Raw genomic sequence first — 15,356 nt, forward strand, 5'->3', positions numbered from 1 at the left:
AATCTCTGCATTCTACAAGGATGCAGAACTTAGAAAAAGAAGAAAAAAAAAAGACTCAAACCAACAAAAATCCACGAAAATGTGATTTTTCAGTTTATCCTAAGGACGAATTTGCATGAGTTAATGTATAAGGCTTGGCCCAGCTTAACTTAGGAGTTTGGTCCAGATCCAGGAATTTTTAAAATTATTCTTTCTGTAATTTACATCAATACTTCTAGTGCTGTCAACATTAACGCGTCATCACGATTAACGTAATTAAATTTTTAACAGTTTTAACTGGAGCGCAAAATGGACAAACTGCCCAAAATGTGTTGACGGAGACATTTCAGGGATTTTGAGTCATTCTGCACTCCAGATGGGTTAATTGTGTTAATCTCGATGACGGATCCTTCCGCGGTACCGCGTTAACGTTGACAGCCCTAAATACTTCATTTTCAAGAAAATATCACAAGTTAATCCAAATCTAGGTAATTTTCTGGAAAGACACTCATTTCCTGTATGGTGTGGAAGGGAACCTCCATCCTTGCTGGAAGCATTCAGTCTCAGACTGTTAATGTGAGAGCTCTTTTTTTTTATTTTATTATTATTTATTTAGTATCTTTTCTTTAATAAAAAAGGGCTGTTGCTGGTCTGATAAAACTTTTTACATGGTATTAAAGACCGTAAACTTTGCAGTCTCCACTGAAATACCAGATCTCTACATTTGTAATGAAGTGATAATCCACTTTTTGCTTTGCACCTTATTAAAAAAAACCTCAAATATCTTCTAAAGCCAGAGCTGTTGATGAGCATAGGAAGTGACAGTTCTGTAACGGTGCTAATTTCTCCTCCCATGCAGTCCAGATGGCAAATCAGAGAGCCCATAATCAAACATTAACTTTAACAACACCACCACAAGCAGCTCAGAGCCATTGCACTCCACCAGTTGGTACATCAACAATTCAAGTGGAGCAGTGTCGGTCTCCGAATGGTCTTCAAACAGAGCGTCGCTTTAATGGGATCCTGGGGGCACCTCATATAAGGGTCGTGAAAGGGAATGCTTGTTTCTGTAGGAAATAATGAGGTCACTCTCTGTATAATGAGGCAACTGAACTGGGGGGTGGTGGGGGGGGGGGGGGGGTGACTGGGTTTGAGACGGCAAGACGTGTGGGATTTCAGGCTCACCTCAACATCAATTTGTCAGAACTGATTTTGGATCGCAATTTCGTTCCCAGCGTTTTCTCCCTCCTGCTCCGGGCGTCCTCCTCAGCTTACTGTCTTTAACACACTGTAATTTTGTCGTGTCATCAGCACCAGCAGGGTGTGACATCCCGCTGCTTTTAATCATTCTCAATCAGAAGGGACTGTCTCCCGCTCTCCGTCTCTTCTGCCGTCGCCCTTCGCCGATTTCTCTGCAGGAGACAGTCAAAATGGAGAAGAATGAAACATGTGTGCAACCTTTTCAAGGACAGCAGTGAGGATGGGCTGTCCGGCTAGAAAGCACTTTAGGAAAAGAAAACCAGTGGTGCGGTTAATACAGAAAAGAAGAAGAGGGGAAATAGATGAGGGGGCCTGAAAGCCGACTATGATGACTTCTATATATAGCCACTGCCGCGCGTGGTGAAGGCCTCCACTGTTAAGACAGCGTGCTCTTCCAGCTAAAGGGATTTCACAGAGAATATGTGTGTGTCAGTGTGTTGGTGTGTGCACACACATGTATCTTCATGTGTTTATTAAGGCCAGAGATTACACTGAACACTGCTCCCGACAAGAGGGGAGGAAGAGAGGAGGAGGAGGAAGAGGAGGAGAGAGCTGTTTAGCTGCAGGAGCTGTACCGTCCTTAATTACAAACCAAACAACCAAAGGCCTTCTCCCTTACAGGATAAATGCTTATGTATTTCTCTGAAGGGCTATTATTACAAAACCTTTCTACTCAGCAATTTCTAATAATTAAATGTTACAAGGACCCATTTTTCCTACAAGGATCATATGGATTTCTTTTTTTAACGCTGTGCATTATTCAGCAAGGAAGACACGTTTTCTTCTTGCAGGCCAGTTTTTTTAAAATAAACCAGGCTGCACAATTTATTCTCATAATTAGTCTGACATGCACCACAGATAACAAAGGACAGTAGTATGCAACAGGTTCTGTTTCTAAAGTGATGCAGTCATCTATCTCTACATGGAGAAGATTAAAAGATAGATTTAGGAAATAAGACGTTCAGATCCATAATGACAGTTTACCGGTTCTTTCTGGTTACTGCAGCATGCACACCCCATAAAATTAAAGCTTATTCACTTACCTTAAAACACATGCAAATAGAAAGCTTGTAAGTAAAGTAGTAGGATGTAGGGGTACTTTCTGAGTTCACAGGTAGATAGAGTCATTCATGCTTTCTGCAACATTTTCTTTCATTTTTATTTTTTCCTTGTTTGTATAGCTGAAACATGAGTTATACAACAGTTTGCAAAGTCTGGAAAATACAAGCAATGATTTATTGAAATGTGTGCAAAAATAAATGGAACTACAGCAATGTCGTGTTGAAAAATTAAGATGTCAGATGGTGATCTGAGTGTAATTATCTGTGTTCACAATTCCACTGGCTGAGATGTTGCCCCAAATCATGACTGAGCCTCCACCGTGCTTTAGAGGCTGTAGACACTCACCGTTGCACTTCTCTCTTGACCCCCTCCATAGATATTGACACTACCTTAAACCAGAAATTTCAATCGGTTGCCACTGATTTTAAGTCCAGTTCTTGTTTAAGTTGGCATACTTCAGCTTTTTCTCCCCGTTCCTCCTCCTTAAGATTGGCTTCTTGACAGATGTCTGTGAAGGTTCTCAGTCATCCAGGTCATCGTAGTCTAAGGAGCTTGGAAAGAAAAGCGTCTGGACTTCTTTAAGTTTCATGAAGACGTTTCACCACTCATCTGAGAAGCTATGGTGGGGAGTCCCAACATTTGACCCTAGAACTGAAGAAGCTTCTCAGATGAGAGGTGAAACATCTTCAAGCAACTTAAAGAAGTCCAGACGCTTTTCTTTTTAAGCTCCTTAGACTTCTTGACAGATCACTTTAGTTATTCTGAAGGTGGAATTTAAACCCTTAACTTCTCCAGCTTCATAGTCAGGTTCATTACTTTATTCCAACTTTTCAGTATGTACAATCTTAAGATAACAGTCTTAATTTGCAACAACTTAAACAATTTCTACTATAACTCAAAAAAAATTTGCTATTATTTACAAAACGACCAGTGTTAGATTTCTCTCGGAAGCCACACCTCAAGTTCTTCACTGCCAGTCAGTTCATCCCATCTTGGTCTCATTTTAATAAGAAAAACATTTCCTCCTCCCATTAGCTCCCATAGAGACCATGAGAGGGAATGGAGGTAAATAAAAGACTCCTGATTGTGAAATAATGAGTACGCCAGTTGCTGCTTCCCAGGCAGCTGCTGCTGTCAGCAGGTTTTGAATCACTGTGAAAGCAGTGGAACGGGGGAATAATGGGAGCTATTAAAATAGCTATAAAGATTACCAACATAACCACCTACCAAACACTTTATTTGATGAAAGACGATTGGCAGATAGGAGCAACACACGTTTGACAGATTAGTTCATTACAGTCATATATGATATCATTAGAAAATTAACATATTTCCGTTCTCTGAAGTCACACCCACTGTGGTGAATGACAAGGAAACGGCCACAGTCTTAAAGTGAAGAACTGGGCTGGGACCCGGACCGGGCCTCGGGGGCTTGGGTCCTGGTTGGTGTGTTGCCGGGGTTGTGGGCGGGTGGGTGCATGGGGGCCCAGCCCTGGAGCAGGGTGCCGCCGGTGCGTCGAGCCACCTGGGGGGCTCTTCAACTGGTGGGGGAGATTGTCACATCTTGCAGGAGCTTTCCTCTCCTCAGGAGCTCCCTCTGCAGGAGGGGGAGATACAGGAGAGGTGGAGGAAGATCTCAGCCTGGGTGTTTATTGTCTTATGTAGTCTGGAAGATGAGTGGATGGTGGGGTGGGTGCAGTTTTCTCTGTGGTGGGGTTGGGTGGACTGTCCCGGGCTCTGTGGGGCCGGGCGGCGCTGCTGCACTGGGCCCCGGTCTGGATGGGCCTGGGCCCCCTTTCCCTGGCAGGTCGCGGAGTATGGGGGTGCCTACTGGGGTCAGCGGGGGAGCTGGCCCCAGGGAGGGGTCACTTGCCCCTCCCTTCCTTCCCTCCCCATCTCCAGCTGCCTCCCTCTTCCCGCTCCACCACAACCACCCACACATGCAGGGCCTTGGAGTAGGGGTATGTCACCAGGGTGCAGAGGAAGCTACCCCCCCCCCCCCCCCCCTCTGTCCCCTTCTGGCTGCCTCTGCCTCAATTTTATCCCACAACTTAGACATTCACATTACTCACACTCTCATTACACATACATATAGGATCTTGGGGGTGGGCACGATACACGGAGTCCAAAGTACCATCAGGGTGTACACCCCACCCCTGGCGTCGTTGCCCACCTCTCAATTTTAAATACACGTAGACATTGAGGGCTAGCAGGAGGGACCATGCGCTTACCTGCTGCTCTCTGGCAGGTAGCTCCATGCCCTCCTGGGTTTTAAATGCACCTTAGAACACACATGCATCAACACTACAATGAGCGGGTGGAGGGAGGTTTGGAGTCTTCTGTCACCCCCATTCTCTGCGACCTGCTGGAGCGGGGGGGCTAGGAGGAGGAGTTGGCCGTCCGACTGCGGTCTGGAGTGTGGAGCCTTCCTGCTGCTGCGGAGTCGGGGCGGTCTGCCTCCCCCCACCGCAGGGAAAAGGGTAACACCACCTGGGTCTGGGTGCAGTTCCCCCCTCCAGGGGCAAGGGTACCTAGACCCGGTTTGTAGAGTACGCTTGGGGAGTGTGATCGTGTGTACAGTGTCTCTTTATGTCTGTCTCCACGTTGGTTGAGTGTGGAGTAAGTGCATATGAGAGCATGAGGGTGGGAATGGATGTTTGTGTCTGTGTGTGCCTGTATGTCTGTGTCTATATGTCAGATTGGGTGTCAGGCGCCACCTCTCTGGGGACATCTCAGGCCCTCCAAGGTTTGGAGGCCTATCTCCCCCTACCACCACTTCCCCTGCCAGTGGCAGACTCCCTCAGGTGTCGGTGCGTTGGTGGTTCTTTGTGTCCGGGGATGGGCGTCCGGGTACACACTGGCTCACTCCTTGGCGGCCGCTTATCGGGGCCTGGAGCCTGGGGCTCGCTCGGGCCACTTCGGAGGTGGGGTGCCCCCGGCCTCTCGGCCTGGGGCTCGGTCACTCAGGCGCAGCTGGCTGCCGGCGGAGCTCACGGGCGCGTCACTGCAACTCCCCCTGGCTTCTGCTCCGCGGCTGCTGAGTGAGCCCTCATCTGGGACTCTCCTCAGCTCTTTCCGGGACAGTGGCGCAGCTGCCCCTCTGTTGGTCTTCCTTGGTCTCTTGTGTTCTGGGGGCCTCTGGATGTCTGGAGTTTTGATCTCCTCCACACCTGCTTCATGCCCTGGAGGACGGGGCTGTGGCCCCCCCACACCCTCTAGCAGATTATTACATGAAGGAACCTTTTAAAAAAACAAAAAACAAGCGCGTCCATGCTCACAGGTGTACACACGGGTGATCACACCCACAAACTACACCCTTTTTGGCTCCTACCTCAAAGCACACTGTGTTCTGTTGATCTTATGTGCTGCACAATAATGTTTAATATTTAGTATTTACTGTCATATTCCCATATATCATTGTGATGTTGTTTATTCTATTACTCTTGTTCTCTTCTGCTTGTTTTCTTTTTTCTTTCTCAGCAGGTGATCCAGGTGATCGATATATGCTTTTTTTTGCTGCCCGTTCTGTTGGTTTTTGTCTTTTGACCTTCTCCCCCGTCCCTCTTCTCAGCTGTTTCTCTTTCCCTCTTTCTTTCTCCCCTTCTTTCCCCCAGTCAAGTCTGTCCCATATTCAGTAAGTGAAAATAAAATAAACAATAAAAGGTGAATCAAATGGACCATTACGGCAAGGCTGGGATGGTCAATTTGGTAAAGTAAATCCGTTGGGCATCTTTCTTTGCCTTTAGACAACAATTCTGATGGCAAAAGAGCCAAACGGGACAGGCCAAAAAAAAAAAAGTGAAGAACTGCATTTGTCTTGATGTGAGTAGTAAACAGCTCCCCAACCTCACTGTCATTTCAGTTCCAGGTGTCACTGTGAGGGAAAACTACTGACATCTCAGCAGTCATTGCTATTCTGTTCAAGTTTACACACATACACAGTGTGGTAAACCAATAACATTAGGTTTTTTTTATATACATATATATATAACAACCAGCTCGCCCCTGTGGGCGGTCAATCCTTCAACCTCGGTCCTCTACCAGAGGCCTGGGAGCTTGAGGGTCCTGCGCAGTATCTTAGCTGTTCCCAGGACTGCACTCTTCTGAACAGAGATCTCCGATGTTGTTCCCGGGATCTGCTGGAGCCACTCGCCTAGTTTGGGAGTCACCGCACCTAGTGCTCCGATTACCACGGGGATCACTGTCACCTTCACCCTCCACATCCTCTCGAGCTCTTCTCTGAGCCCTTGGTATTTCTCCAGCTTCTCGTGTTCCTTCTTCCTGATATTGCTGTCATTGGGAACCGCTACATCGATCACTACGGCCGTCTTCTTCTGTTTGTCTACCACCACTATGTCCGGTTGGTTAGCCACCACCATTTTGTCCATCTGTATCTGGAAGTCCCACAGGATCTTAGCTCGGTCATTCTCCACCACCCTTGGGGGCATCTCCCATTTTGACCTCGGGACTTCCAGGTTATACTCGGCACAGATGTTCCTGTACACTATGCCGGCCACTTGGTTATGGCGTTCCATGTATGCCCTGCCTGCTAGCATCTTGCACCCTGCTGTTATGTGCTGGATTGTCTCTGGGGCATCTTTACACAGCCTGCACCTGGGGTCTTGCGTGATAGGCCTTCTTGTACACACACACACACACACACACATATATATATATATATATATATATATATATATATATATATATATATATATATATATATATATATATATATATATATATATATATTTCGCTTTGGTGGCCTCAGAATCTCATCTCTGATTTTTGCGGATGATGTGGTTCTGTTGGCTTCATCGGGTGAGGGCCTCCAGCTCGCACTGGAATGGTTCGCAGCCGAGTGTGAAGCAGCGGGAATGAGGATCAGCACCTCCAAATCTGAGGCCATGGTTCTCAGCCGGAAAAGGGTGGAGTGCCCTCTCCGGGTCGGGGATGAGTTCCTGCCCCAGGTGGAGGAGTTCAAGTATCTCGGGGTCTTGTTCGCGAGTGATGGGAGAAGGGAGCCGGAGATTGACAGACGGATTGGGGCTGCAGCTGCTGTAATGCGGACGCTGCACCGGTCCGTCGTGGTGAAGAGGGAGCTGAGTGTAAAAGCGAAGCTCTCAATTTACCGGTCGATCTACGTCCCTACCCTCACCTATGGCCACGAGCTGTGGGTAGTGACCGAAAGAACGAGATCACGGATACAAGCGGCGGAAATGAGCTTCCTCCGAAGGGTGGCTGGTCTCTCCCTTAGACATAGGGTGAGAAGTTCGGCCATCCGGGAGGGGCTCAGAGTAGAGCCGCTGCTGCTCCACATCGAAAGGAGTCAGCTGAGGTGGTTCGGGCATCTGACAAGGATGCCCCCTGGGCGCCTCCTGGGCAAGGTGTTCCAGGCATGTCCCACCGGGAGGAGGCCCCGGGGCAGACCCAGGACACGCTGGAGAGATTATATCTCTCGGCTGGCCTGGGAACGCCTTGATATTCCCCCGGATAAGCTGGAGGAGGTGGCTGGGGAGAGGGAGGTCTGGGCCTCTTTGCTTAGGCTGCTGCCCCCGCGACCCGGCCTCGGATAAGCGGTTGAAAATGGATGGATGGATGGATGTTCAGGCTACTTTTCAGCCACAGCCTGCATAATTCATTAGGTTTGGAAGTTAAACACAGCATTACATACTGGCCCCAACATTGCATTCTTTATCACAAATATATAATAAATCAGTGACACTATACTGGCACTGGTTACAAAGAGCTGTAGGACGCCATGTTAAAAGCTAGCTGTGTCATCTCTCCATGTGCACATATGTTTGTATGTAGATATATTTTCTCTAAGGTTCCAAAGTAGCAGTCGTTCATTAATGCTGACCCATCCATCCATTCATTTTCTTTCACTTATCTGACGCAGGATCACAAGAGGATCTAGAGGCGATCACAGCTACCATAGGGCAAGAGGTGGGGTACACCCTGGAAAGGTTACCTTGGTTGAATGTTTCTCTGTCAACCATTCACACTCGTATTCTCACCTATGTCCAATTTAGAATCACCAGTTACCGTAAACCAAATAATTGCATGTCTTTGGGAGGAAGCCGGAGTACTCGGGGGAACCCAAGCAGATGTGGGGAAAACATGTGAACTTCACACAGAAGCCAGGACCTTCTTGAGCCAATGCAACAGCGCTAAATGATGCAGTGCCCTAATGTTGATCCAAACCTCGGATAAGAATGCCAACAGTTATCCATTTTGCATACTTAGTACCATAAATACATTATGAAGAGGCCTCTGACAGTAACCATTGTGCCTAAAACTTTGTTCAACATTTGAAAATGTTTAAAGATGTGTCATTGATGCTGCAGTAAGCTCTCACTCAGATTTACATTTGGATCATTTCTGACCAAATCGAAGTGGCTTAAAATCGAGAAGGCTTCCAGGCCTTACAGGTGTAGTGATAAAAATGTCTTTGGTTTGCATTATGTATGTAAAGGATTAACTGCACCCTAAAATATAGCTCTCTGCTTGCTATCACCCAGCACTGTTACATGTATGGAAGAGAGAGGAAAAACGTGTGTGTGCCAGGTCTGTGAGTTCATGGGCGCCGGACCAGAGTCACTGAGAGTGGTTAATGAGAGAGTTGGCAGAGTTATTAGCTGATCAGTGTAAGTTAGTGATCTGCGTAAGAAAGGATTAGGTTCCACACATTTTGCACAACCTGAATAGAGCCACGAGCTCCGTCTGAGCAAAGCTCATTAGGTTTGACTGTGGCTGTCTAGAGAAAGAGAAGATGGATGTAAACTGCAATCACCATAATGGTGCAATTCAAACGGTCAAGAATAAATGCACGCGTGTGTGTGTGTGTGTGTGTGTGTGTGTGTGTGTGTGTGTGTGTGCGTGAATATTTGAGTGCAATGTATATATTTGTGTGAGCTTTGCTTAATCGGCGCCTCACATTCAAATTTGATTATCTGAAGTAACAAGATGTAATGCATTCAAAGAGATAAACACAAGGTGTCAGGAGACAAATTCTGGCAAAGCCCACTGATGGTTTGTACATATTCATTTCCCCCACCCACAGTACACAGTGAAGCTGCTGTAGTCGACTGCACAAACAGATCAGCTCTGGGCACTTTGTTTGATGTTGACAAGCTCCTGATCATAGGCTGTATGTTAAAAGTTGACGTGAGCAAGATGACATCACCTCGTGTGTGGCAGACCCCATATTGAAGCCATGAGTTCATCAGTTTGTCCATCGGTATCTTAATTTTTCAAACAAGACTATGCAAGCAAGGGGTGGATCTGACTGAGGAATCGAGAGCACTGCACACTCATGCAGGATTGGCTTCTTGTCTTTTGTCAGTTTTTGTGTCTGGATGTGATCATGATTTATAAAAAGGAAATTGGTCTTTGTTGGGGATTTAAAACTAGCGATTAAGACCTTAAACTTATTAGAAAAGTATCTTCTGTGATCATAAACTGAGAAGAAGGGTCACTTCTCCATAGATAATTACAGCTGCCAAGGAGCTTATATTTTTGATTGCTTGCCATCATTTCTTCTGTGAACACAATAATTTGTAAAGTTTTGCATGTACGGCTGTAGAGTGGAGTCATGGTAACCATCCATTACACCTTTGCTTATTTCCACCAAGCTCTTCAAAGTCAGTTTAATCATTTATTAGTCAAAAATGGTCAGAAAGCCTTATAACTTAGACGCCATGATTGCTACAAGTGTGGCGTGTGTTGTCAATATGTAGAAAGTACTGTATAAAGATTTAAAATAGCATGTTGCATTTGACCTTTGACCTCTCCTTCATCTTCAACAGATGAATCTGAGTGTCAAGGTGAAAATAATGCTATTCGGAGCTATTAAAACTATGTTTCTTACTGCCATTGTTTGCACATTATAGTAACAGGTTATAATTGTATAAATACATAACAATTTGAATACATACACAACGTATTTTGTAAAACAAAATAAAATAAAAATAAACCTCTCCCAACAACCACTGGAAAGAGTTTTAAGACACAGCACTGGCTACACTTTTAAGATCCAGGCATCTATACGTCCATATTTTATGTGCAATCTATGCTCCAGACAGGAAAAAAAGTTGCCATCTCATCTTGGCTATAATCACTAGGTGTTAAAATGTAAGCCAGGCCTGTAGATTTAGCAGGGAACTTGGAGATAAAACACCAGAGACGTGCTTTACCTTTAAAAATACAATAGCAATTAAGACGCTCGTATAAATTGTTTTCAGTAAATAAGGCTTACGGAAAAGAGGATGCAGCAGGACTGCATTAGTTGCATCTTACTACTCAAATTAATGTACTCTTTCAAGGTAGCCTGGTACATCTTTTTGCAGAACGGTTTTACAGCTGGTAGTTTTGCACAAAGCCCACATCCACAGCAGAGGCTTGTCAGCACACATCAGATCTTGTTACAGTTTATACAGTCTGCCAAATGAGGCCAGCTCTTCAACATCTTTAAAAGGTTTTGGATTGAAATGCAGGCCTTTATATGAGGGAAGAATTTGCTTGTCACTGTTGATGATACGCATGTGCATGTTCTCCCAAAGCACAGAGCCCCCTCACACTGCCTGATGCCAGACGTGTCTAAAGTCAAAGCCTTGAGATCTCCAAAGTTGATATATTCATCCAAAGGGATCATGAATGTCTCTGGAAAAATTTCAAGACAGTCCATCCAATACATGTCAACGTATTTTACTCAAAACTGCATATGTCAAGCTCCTGATGGAGGAGGGGGAAAGATCCTGGTACTATCAAAGCTTTTAAGATGATGTCGGGACAATGAATGTCAGTATAAAGTGTCATAGCAATTCTGACAACTTACTGAGTCTGCACCGATCTCTGTAGCTACGCTGCCGGGATGACTCCTTGCATCACGGATAAATGTTTCAGATTACATAGGAGAAACAAAAATAATGGAAATCTGAACACACCGGCACTGTGTGTCAAGTTGTCCGTGCACAGGAATGCTCAAGTAAATATGTTAGTAAAATAAAACACAGCGATTATTTCCTGAAGTGAGAGATCGAGGCTGAGTGTCGCTGCGTAGGTGCTGCTTGTGGAACGGTCATTTAATACGTTCCAAGTTCCGTTCTCTACTCCTCGAGTCCGAATACAAAACTAAATAGCACACACTGACTCGGGCATTTCCTGTAGTAAACGGTTATTATATAAAAACAAGGCCTCCTGCCTGGCATTATGTAATACAGTGGTGAATTAGGGAGATTATGACAGACGCACAATGTTGAGGACATCGGCCCTGCTATAAGACGCCCGTCAGTGTGACTCTTCCTTGTTCTGTTTCTCCCTCCTCCATCTCTTTCTCCTGTTCCTTTTATCCCTTCTTCTCTCACTCCTCAATCACTGCATCATTTCTTTTAGACAGCCTTTGTTTAAATGCACCATGCAATGCCTATAGTGTCAGAGCAACCTTGCAACGTTTTGGTTAATTCAAACAGGTGTCCGTCCATTATGTTAGGCATCCAGTCAGCAGCGCAGAGGAAACTAGACTGCTTTTTTTCCTAACGATACAGAGCTGCATTTGAAAGTCATTCCCACTTTCTCTCTCTTTTTTTTTTTTTATTACAAATAAGCCTAAAATTGTCTGGGAGACAATCAAGCCCCTGTCCTCGGCCTTGAAATGAAACGACTCCTTTGTCCCATCTGTTGTCTTCTGTATGAAGGAAATGGCCAAAGTGGCACCACGGGTGCTTTTGAAGTGTCCTAGAAAAATGAAGAACACCCATAATTTGATTAACTTTATGTTTGCTGCAAGCACAATGAACAGCTTCATTGAGCAATGTGTCACTGGATAGCGATAGAGGCTCTGTGAAGTCGTGCATTATGATGTTGGAGTGAAGAAACGGTTATTTAATTTACATGTAAGCCCCAAAAAGCTGCCTTCAGTGCTCTTCTGGACTCTGCATATCTACAACTCCTGACATACGGATAATGAACAAGTGTGTTTCTGGTTTGTAATAAATTGGACAGATTTGTACTTGTGCCTGCGTGTTCATTCGAGCATTTTGAGCAAACATCGGAGTAATATTTGACCTTCAGAGCGGCGTGGTGATAAGAGGAAACAGGAGGAGGGGCAGTTGGCCTGAGTGCAGCCTGATAAAGCCAAACTCCAACAATCTCTATCTCTCTATATATGTGTATATATGGAAAGCGCTGAGGCATGTAAGAATGCTGTGCCAGGCACATCACTACCCGGCCGTCCTTTTACTCTGTGCGCCATGCATGAACTGCCTTATTTCCCTCCCTCCTACCCTTACTTCACCCAAGTGAGCCAATCAAGACGGAGCAGGATAATGAATTACATAACAGCAACTTCTGTATAATTGTCTCCCTGTCTGGCTCCGTCCCCTCGGCTATAGGGGACAATTAGAGAAGAGAGAGGAAGACAGGATAGGATGGGCGAGACATACACATGAGCGAAGGATGAAGAAGAAAGCGTGTAAAAAGGGGGGGGGGGGGGGGTAAACAGCAAGATGGGAGTAAGACGTTTGACATTTACAAGGTTGTTATTGAGCCATTTAAAATTCTTGTGGCACAGCAGAACATCTCTATCAAAAAATATGCTTCATAGAACCGCAAACACAGTCTCGCTGCATCTTTTAATAAAAAAGTCAAAAAGGTCACTAAAGACCCCTCCTTGTTCGGCCTTTCGTGTGGTGTTAAACACACACGTATAATAAAAATAAATAAAATCGATTCAACAAAAGCAACAGCCTTGCAAAGTGCACAGCGGTGCAGGAGTGCTCGTGTTTCAGAATCATCAGGGGCGACGCCAGCCTTCACTCCTCCCGTCTTTTGTGGACCTGGCAAACTCGAGAGAAGAGACTTCATATAGCAGATCACTCCTTTGGAGACTGCAGGTTGTCTCTGTCACTTAATATCACAGTCCTAGCTGCCAGTGTTAGCAATGACTGACATGACACAGAGGTCATGCTGAGACTTCCTCCCAGCTTTAGATATGTTGTGTTTTGTGAAAAGGGAGAAACAAAACTTCTTCAACTCGCTACACCTGTGTAGTCGTCTCACTCTAGGGGCAGGTAAGGTAACCTCCAATATCTTTCAGTATTGCAAAGCTGTGTGAAAAGTTTTTATTGTGAGGATCCGTCGCTCAGAATCAAATCACATGACACAGCTCGTGCCGTTCCTTGCTTGTTGCTGTGTGTGTGCCAGTGCCCACAGCTTGCAAGAAGCTTACCAGCTAGCAAACATGTAACTTTCAAGCATCTTTCTGCATGCATGCAATGCTCTGCCAAGCAGCACTTTGTGTTTTCTTTGAACTCTTGTTAATCCAAAACTAAATTGTTCTTCTCCTATCGACTAGTGTCTGGAGCAGGGCTGTCGCAACATGGGATTAGGCTGCTACAACACTGTTCTCCAAAGAATCGGAAATATTGATGTCTTGATACCAATGGAAGTTTGTAAAATAATAAATAAAATAATAGTATTGTCATCACATAAATTCATCTTTAGCTTTGTATATGTACTTTGGTCTCTTTTTAATGAGTATATGGGTTAGAGAAAGAGACCAGAAACAGACAATATTATAATATTATCAGATAGTATTTATATTCTAAACACATAATAATAAACATTTTAAATATTAACACCAGTAAATCACACTGTCATGATCCTGGGCCATGTTGGCCCAGCATTCTTAGTTTTCATGTATTTTTGTATTTTGTTCTTTATTTAGGCCATGGTTCCTGGGTTGCTCTGTTAAGTTGTTCCTTATTTGATTTCCCTCTTGTGACTTTTACCCCCTGTGTGCCCCTCTATATCTGTGAGCCCTCGTCCCCCCTCCTTGTGTTTTATTCCATGTTTCCCCAGCCCGCTATGCCTGTGCTCTTCTGTCTCTCTCTCTCCTCCTGTCTGCACCTCTGTGTACTTCCTGTTTTACTTTGACAGTCTCCCGTCAGTGTTGTGTTACGCCTGCCGTGTCTCGTTATGATTATCTGTGTCAGCTGTGTTTCCCGTGTGCTCCCACTTCCCTCGTTAACCCTCTGTGTATTTATGTGCATGTCTCCCTCAGTTCGGTGTCGCGTTGTCAATGTCTCCTCCCCGAACATGTGTGCTTTTCTGTGTTCCCTCGGGCCTCAGTTAGCATTCCCAGTTTAGTTCTGTTTCTTTGTGAAGCCTGCAATAAAGCAGTGTTTTGAGTTCAGCTTTTTGTCTCCGTGAGTTTTGCGTTTGGGTCCTCTTCTGCCTCCACACAGCCAGTTTATGACACACACCCTCTCTATGCATATGCGTCTTTCATTTAGCAAGATGGAGACTTGACCTGTGTGAACCACAACCTCACTCACCAGCTCAGTCACTCCTTGTCTCTGATGCCCGTCGTGCTCCTGGCTCAGCAGTTACAACCAAGTTGTAGTGAATGAATGAGAGATTTTAAATCTCTCATTCATTCATTCATTACAACGTGGCTCTTAGTGGCAGTCAAGGAGAGAATCAGCTTTTAATTCACACGCATGATGAGACAAACACACTAGAGCACTATAGCATAATACATGAAAGTACAAAATTCATTCACAGCTGCCAGAGCGATCATCAAATTTCCTTTGAGTAGCCAAATTCAGAATAGATGGAGATTAAGCTAGGGGAGAAGCACAAACTGGGACTATTTTAGCGAAGAGTCAATGAAGACATTCTTTGATGACTTCTGTATCTTCTGGAGAAAATAACCGAGGCGATGTGACTGTTGTTTGTTTCCATAACTAAAGCTGAAAAGTTATTAATAGCCACATCTGTTTGTTGTCCACTCCCAGTGTATCAGGTCTGGATACAGTGACTGTTTAAATTTAAAGGCTTTCTCATGACACTGCTATACCAGGAGAACGAGCCTTTGGGTTTAGGCCAACTCCCCGATCTGTGCAACACATCAAAGTCTATAAAGCAAGGGTAGTGCATCGCTTTGTGGACACCATGAATGCTCTACAATAATGAGAGTGTGGCTGCATGTGCTCTACTGCGATTAATTTACCTTTCAGTTGAAATATTCTCACCTCCAAAACATTTATGCAGCA

Source organism: Astatotilapia calliptera, chromosome 15, assembly GCF_964374335.1.
Source record: "Astatotilapia calliptera chromosome 15, fAstCal68.1, whole genome shotgun sequence".
NCBI classification, from domain to species: Eukaryota; Metazoa; Chordata; class Actinopteri; order Cichliformes; family Cichlidae; genus Astatotilapia; species Astatotilapia calliptera.